This window comes from Mandrillus leucophaeus, unplaced genomic scaffold, assembly GCF_000951045.1.
Source record: "Mandrillus leucophaeus isolate KB7577 unplaced genomic scaffold, Mleu.le_1.0 Scaffold571, whole genome shotgun sequence".
NCBI lineage: Eukaryota > Metazoa > Chordata > Mammalia > Primates > Cercopithecidae > Mandrillus > Mandrillus leucophaeus.
The window spans coordinates 1,334,298-1,341,032 of NW_012106153.1; positions in this window are offsets into that span (position 1 = coordinate 1,334,298).

The window sequence follows — 6,735 nt, forward strand, 5'->3', positions numbered from 1 at the left end:
TTAACAAAAAAAAAGAACCCTGTTCCTTTACTTGCTGCAGAGGAATGTGAAGGTGCCAGGAGTCCTTGTCCTTGGAGAGATGGACAGGGCTCCAGAGCTGAGCAGGGGTGGGGTACCCTAGCTAGAAGGAAGTGATGAGGTGTGGAACTGACATCAGACAGGGCCTGTGGCTTGTTCCCAGCTTTGCTGCTCACCAGCTGGACAACCTTGGACAAGTTCCTTCACCTCTATGCTGCTCCATTTGCCCATGTGCACATGGGATCCATAATTGTGCCTACTTCATTCATCTGGTATGAGAATGCCTGGCACTTATTCTGAACACTCAGTGTTAGTGTTCTGTGTCATCCCAGTTTCTATAGTTTTCAGTACCAGAATTACTGAAAACTAAATCTTGGTAAGTCTTTGGATATGTTGGTGAAGCCAGGTTTGAGATTCCTCCAGCACAGAGCAATGACCCTGATCAGCTGTGAATCCAGTTAGTTCCACAGAGGACCTCGTGGGGCTTCTCACTGCAAACATGAACTCCACAGCACCTCTGCCTTGGCTGGGAGGCTCACTGCACAGCCGGGTGTGGTAGCTCATGCCTGTAATCCCAGCACTTTGGGAGGCTGAGGCAGGTGGATCATTTGAGGTGAGGAGTTCGAGACCAGCCTGGCCAACATGGTGAAACTCTGTCTCTAGTAAAAATAAAAAAATTAGTCGGGCAGTAATGGCACGTGCCTGTAATCCCAGCTACTTGGGAGGCTGAGGCAGGAGACTCACTTGAGCCTGGGAGGTGGAGGTTGCGGTGACGGAGATCACACCACTGCACTCCAGTCTGAGCAACAGAGTGAGACCCTATCTCCACAAAACAAAAAAGCAATGCAAAAAAGGGGAAAGGGGGAAAGTAAAAGTGGAAGCTCCTCCAAACTCATTGCCTGTTAACAGCTTAGATATTTCCTTCCACACCCTACATTATTACAGATACGTAGCATATTTAAAACTCTCCCTTCAAAAGTAAGGCACCGTAGAGCCAGGAGCTGTGGCGTGTGCCCCTAATCCCAGCTACTCGGGAGGCTGGGGTGGGAGCATCGCGTAAGCCCAAGAGGTTGGGGCTATGGTTTGCCATGATTGCACCTGTGAATAGCACTGCACTCCAGCCTGGGCAACATAGTGAGACCCCATCCCTTTAAAAAAAAAAAAAAAACACTTGGCACAGTGGTTTACACTTGTAATCCTAGCACTTTGGGAGGCCAAGGTGGGAGGATTGCTTAAGGCCAGTACTTCGAGATCAACCAGGCCAACATAGTGAGACCCTGTCTCTTTGTTTTTTTAACCTATTAAAAAATTTAGGCCGGGCGCGGTGGCTCACGCCTGTAATCCCAGCACTTTGGGAGGCCGAGGCGGGCGGATCACGAGGTCAGGAGATCGAGACCATCCTGGCTAACACGGTGAAACCCCGTCTCTACTAAAAATGCAAAAAATTAGCCGGGCGAGAGCCGGGCGAGGCGGCGGGCGCCTGTAGTCCCAGCTACTCGGGAGGCTGAGGCAGGAGAATGGCGTGAACCCGGGAGGCGGAGCTTGCAGTGAGCCAAGATCGCGCCACTGCACTCCAGCCTGGGCGACTAAGCGAGACTCTGTCTCAAAATAAATAAATAAATAAATAAATAAATAATTTAAAGAAAAATAGGGTACCCTGTAGTCTGCCAGCAGCTTTCTATTTTTACCTCGCATAGAAGGGAGTTCAGTGCTAATAAAGACCTACCTTAATCTGTGTGTATGTGTATGTAAAAATTTTTGGAACTGCAGCTTAAGAGCACTGTGGCATTGGTGTACCCTTACTTAACCATTCCCCTACTAAGGCACATTCGGGTGGTCCCTATTCACCTTTTCACCCAAGGGTGCTTTTTTAAGTTGTAGCTGGAAACCTCTGGATCATCTGGAAAACAAAAGCTTCATGCATCCTGAGGCAAGCAGCTGAGAAAACGTGTGACTCACCCGATAATGAGCCTTAATGAGCATTTTCTGGCTTAAAAGGGGTTGATTCAACAAGCATTGTCTCAGGCATTATAGAAGGTGAGGTGCTGGGGACAAGGATGAACAAGATTTGTTCCCTCCTACCACCTAGGAGCCAAGGTCACAAAGGAAAAAGGAACAAACATCAGAAATTTTGAGAACAGGGCCATGTACCCTTCACTACAGCATCTTGGAATTCTTGACTATCTCAGTGAGACACACAGCACACAGCCCTGTGGCGTTGAAGCCTAAGATTGTGGAGTGCAGCTGGCTTCTTGCAAGACAGTGGAACCTGACCTGCAGGCCATGTCTGTGGGTAGCTTCTGTTCCCCAGCTCAGACCTCCAATGGCTTTCTATCAGCCTGGGGAAAGGTCACATTCCTTGGATTCATGGATACTTTGACTTGGCTTCTAATCTCCAGATCTGTAAGGAAAGATGGGTTTTTCTCATGAATGACTTATTTATTTATTTATTCATTCGTTCATTCATTCATTCATTCATTTATTGGAGTCTGTCTCTGTCACCAGGCTGGAGTGCAGTGGTGCAATCTTGGCTCACTGCACACTCCACCTCCCGCGTTCAAACGATTCTCCTGCCTCAGCCTCCCAACTAGCTGGGATTACAGGCATACCCACCACACCCGGCTAATGTTTGTATTTTTAGTAGAGACGGGGTTTCACCGTGTTTGTTGGGCAGGCTGATCTCTAACTCAAGCGTTCCACCTGGCTCGACCTCCCAAAGTGCTGGGATTACAGGTGTGAGCAAGCACACCCTGCTTCTCATGAACAACTTAATGCCTTGTAAAGATGGGTCCACAACAACTGCTAAGAGGCAGGGTGTAGCTTGGGAGTTGCCACTTCAGATCAACGTCATCAGAGGCTGAGTTGACTCTGATGGTCACTCTCCACAGTTGAACTCCAAGTTAAATTGGTAGTTATCAACTGATAGTTTAATTTACTGCTTATTTAAGCTTTCATTGAATTGGAGACAAATGTTCTATTGAAACAGTCACAAAGGCTTTTCCAGTAAAACTGCAGACCTGTGCAGGGAACGGAACAGTATTTTGTCCTGTATGTTACTTCTGTGTCCAATGTGCCTTCATTTACGAGATAATACTTCCGGCCTGGACCTGTGGCTCACGCCTATAATCCCAGCGCTTTGGGAGGTCGGAGGATTATTGAGCCCGGGAGTTAGAGGCTGCTGTGAACTATGATCGTGCCTCTGCACTCCGGCCTGGATCACAGAGCCAGAACCTGCCTCTAAAGAAATTAAAAATAAAAATAGAATTTCGTAGGACTGAAGCCAGCCATCGCTTCTTACCTAGCTCTGGACATGTTGAACATCTGTGACTCTATTTTCCTATCTGTAAAATGGGAATTAACAGCACTCCCTTCTCAGAATTATGGTTGAAGTCTAAATAATAGTAAATGTGAAAGCATCTTGCCTGCAAGAGAGTAAATGCTCCATAAACTCAAGTGAACGGATTTGTCTTGAGTACCTACTATCTGAAAGAGTCTCTAGTGAATGCTGGGAGGCTGCAGGAGTAATTTCTTCCCAGCCCTCTGGAGTTGACAGCTGGTAGATTTCTGACATGACTGGCCAGAGCTAGAGGCCTCCCTGTTGGGAGGATGGTTTTACCGTGCAAGGCTAATATTGCTTATTTCTCATCTCTCCCGTCACATTGCTCAGGGCAGGGAGGGACTCCCATTGGTCAAATTCTCTTCAGGCCCCTTCCCTTTCTGGCCCCAGGATAACTACCATACAAAGTGCTGAAACTCGGCTGGGCACAGTGGCTCACTCCTGTAATCCCAGCACTTTGGGAGACCGAGGTGGATCTCTGAAACCCAGGAGTTCGAGACCAGCCTGGGTAACATGGCAAACCCCCATCTCTAAAAAAAAAAAAAAAAAGAAAAAAAAAACAGAAAAATCAGCTGGGCGTGGTAGTGCTCAACTGTAGTCCCAGCTACTCAGAAGGCTGCGGTGGGAGGATCACTTGAGCCCAGAAGGTCGAGGCTGCAGTGAGCTGAGGTCACGCCACTGCACTCCAATCTGGGCAGCAGAGAGAGACCCTGTCTCAAAAAAAAAAAAAAAAGAAAAGAAAACTGAAAACCCACTTTACTGTGTGTCTAGATAGCCATAATCCTACCAACAGGATTTACTAGGTGAAAAAAATCCTCTTTTGTTGCAAAAATCTGGCAAAACTAGAGAAATCGAAAAGTAAAACAATGCTCTGGAATAAATTGGCCCAAATTAGTGATTTCTCAAGCTTTTTGCCACTGGGACCAGGCCTATTACGCCCTCTGCATGGGCTCCCAAGAGAGCCACAGCCTAGAAGGGAAACTGTTCAGTCGGTTCTCGCCCATGTGGGACTGGAAATCTCAGACACGGTTATCCGGGAAGACAGCCTGGGTCACAGACCTCCTCAATGACCACACACTGAGAGCCACTTCCCCAAAGGTAACCCCAAGCAGATGGCAGGGCCTCCCACATCCTCTGTGGTTTGGAAGGAAGCTTCCTCTGGCCTTCTGCCTCATTAAGGGGAAGAGACCAGCTGCAGGTGTGGCTCCTTCCCAGCTGGCTCAGGGAATAGAGCCGCTTTAAGGCCAAGTAGCCTTAGCAATAAAAAGAATGAAGGGGGCACCCTTGCAAGGCAGTCTCCCATGCAGTCCCCAAGTCCTCTGCTTTTCTATTTATTTATTTTTATTTTATTTTTATTTTTTATTTTTTAGAGGGAGTCTCACTCTGTTGCCCAGGCTGGAGTACAGTAGGCTCACTGCAACCTCTGCCTCCTGGGTTCAAGCAATTCTCCTGCCTCAGCCTCCTGAGTAGCTGGGATTACAGGCGCGCACCACCACACCTGGCTCATTTTTGTATTTTTAGTAAAGGTGGGGTTTTGCCTTTACTAAAAAGGCAGGCTGGTCTTGGACTCCTGACCTCAAGTGATCCACCCGTCTCAGCCTCTCAAAGTGCCTGAATTATAGGCATAAGCCACCACACCCGGCCCCCTCTGCTTTTCTGAAGCCTCACATCCAGTGCCAGGATCTAAAGCAAGCAGCTGGCTTCTACCAAGTTCCTGCCATCTCATTTCATCCTCTCCATGACTTCCATTTTATAGGAGGGGGAAGGAGAGGCTTAGAGAGGGAAAGTGACGTTTTAAAGCTCACACAGCTAGAAAGCAACTCACACATCCATGTCTTTCTGATGCCATGTCCCTTGCCACCGTACCATACTACCTCTTGCCAAGGTCACCTGGGCTAGCCATTTCCAAAGCCAGCCTTCCTGCTGCCCTGGGGCCTGGGTTCCTGCCAGAAATTGAGCTAAGCCCTGGGGGAGGACATGGGAGTTCTGAAAAGTTAAGCAACCTGCCTCCCCTGGAAGTGTCACCGGAAGATGAAACAACTCTTGTCACCTGGCCCAAGGAAGCCAGTCCCATGCCCCAGGTGGTCAACAGGAATGGCCCCCAACCGGCTGGCTCAGGCAGCCTGCCCCAACTGAGTAAATGGCTCCACTGGCACCCAGCTGCTCAGGCCAAAACCCTGAGAAGCATCTTGAATTCCACACATTCCTGCACCCCCACATCCTATCCACCAGCAAGTCCTGCCAATGCGTGTTCCTGTACCAAATAGTCACTGGGATCTTGCTATGAATCAGGTGCTGCTTTCCCTCCTGGAGTCTATCCCCTACCCACACCCTCACCACCATCACAGCTGTGTCTCCTTCCAGCCCCTTCCACAATAGGGATCGTTGGAGTTTTCCTTTCCTTGACTAGTAGACAGCAGCCTCCACAGGAACAAAGGCATCTCTGTTTTGTTCATTCTCACGTTCCTGGCTCCTAGAGCGGTGCTGGCACTCCATAAGTTCATCCTGGACAAATGACTGGTGATCCTGCCCAAGTCTATCCTTGGCCCTAACGTGAACCCTCCCTTGTTTGCCCTGGGATCTCACAGATCCACTCTCCCCTTTGGAGCTCCTCTGTGCAGAGGTCCTGGAGACAGGGAGCACTATGCCTGTGCCTGTCACTGTGGGGTAGCGGGATAAATGCTGCACACAGGTATGACATCTCTGGTGCCTTTCAGGGGTCTCCATGAATCCCCTCAGTGCAGGTGTGTCTACAGGTCACGCTGTGCGGCTTCTCTTTCTCTGGCATTTCAAGGCCTCCAGTGCATCACGGCAGACTCTCTCTGGGTCTCTGTGGAGGCACATCTGACCCTGTGAATCTCTGGGCAGGTGTGTCTTCCTTCTCTGCATTCATCAAGCAGCACCAGGCACTGTCTCAAGTGCTTGATATGCATTTTCTTTTCTTTTTCTTTTTCTTTTTTTTTTTTTGAGACGGAGTTTCGCTCTTTTTGCCCATACTGGAGTGCAATGGCACGATCCCGGATCACAGCAACCTCCACCTCCTGGGTTCAAGCGATTCTCCTGCCTCAGTCTCCCGAGTAGCTGGGATTACAGGCATGCGCCACCACACCCAGTCGACACGCATTTACTTGTGTGATCCTCGCAGCAGTTCTCTGTGAAGCAGGCATTGCTATCCTATAAGTTGGGAAAAGAGGGCCAGAGAGGATCGGTGACTTGCTCACGGTCGCATGGCCTGGAAGACATGGAGAGCTGGACCAGCACGCACAGTCCCTAACCATTGGGACATGCAGGGGGGCTGCCTCCGTGAGGTGTGCGTCTCAGGTCGCCCCGCCCCCGGTGTGTGCTGAGGAGTCGGCGGGGACTACAAGTCCCGGCAGCCC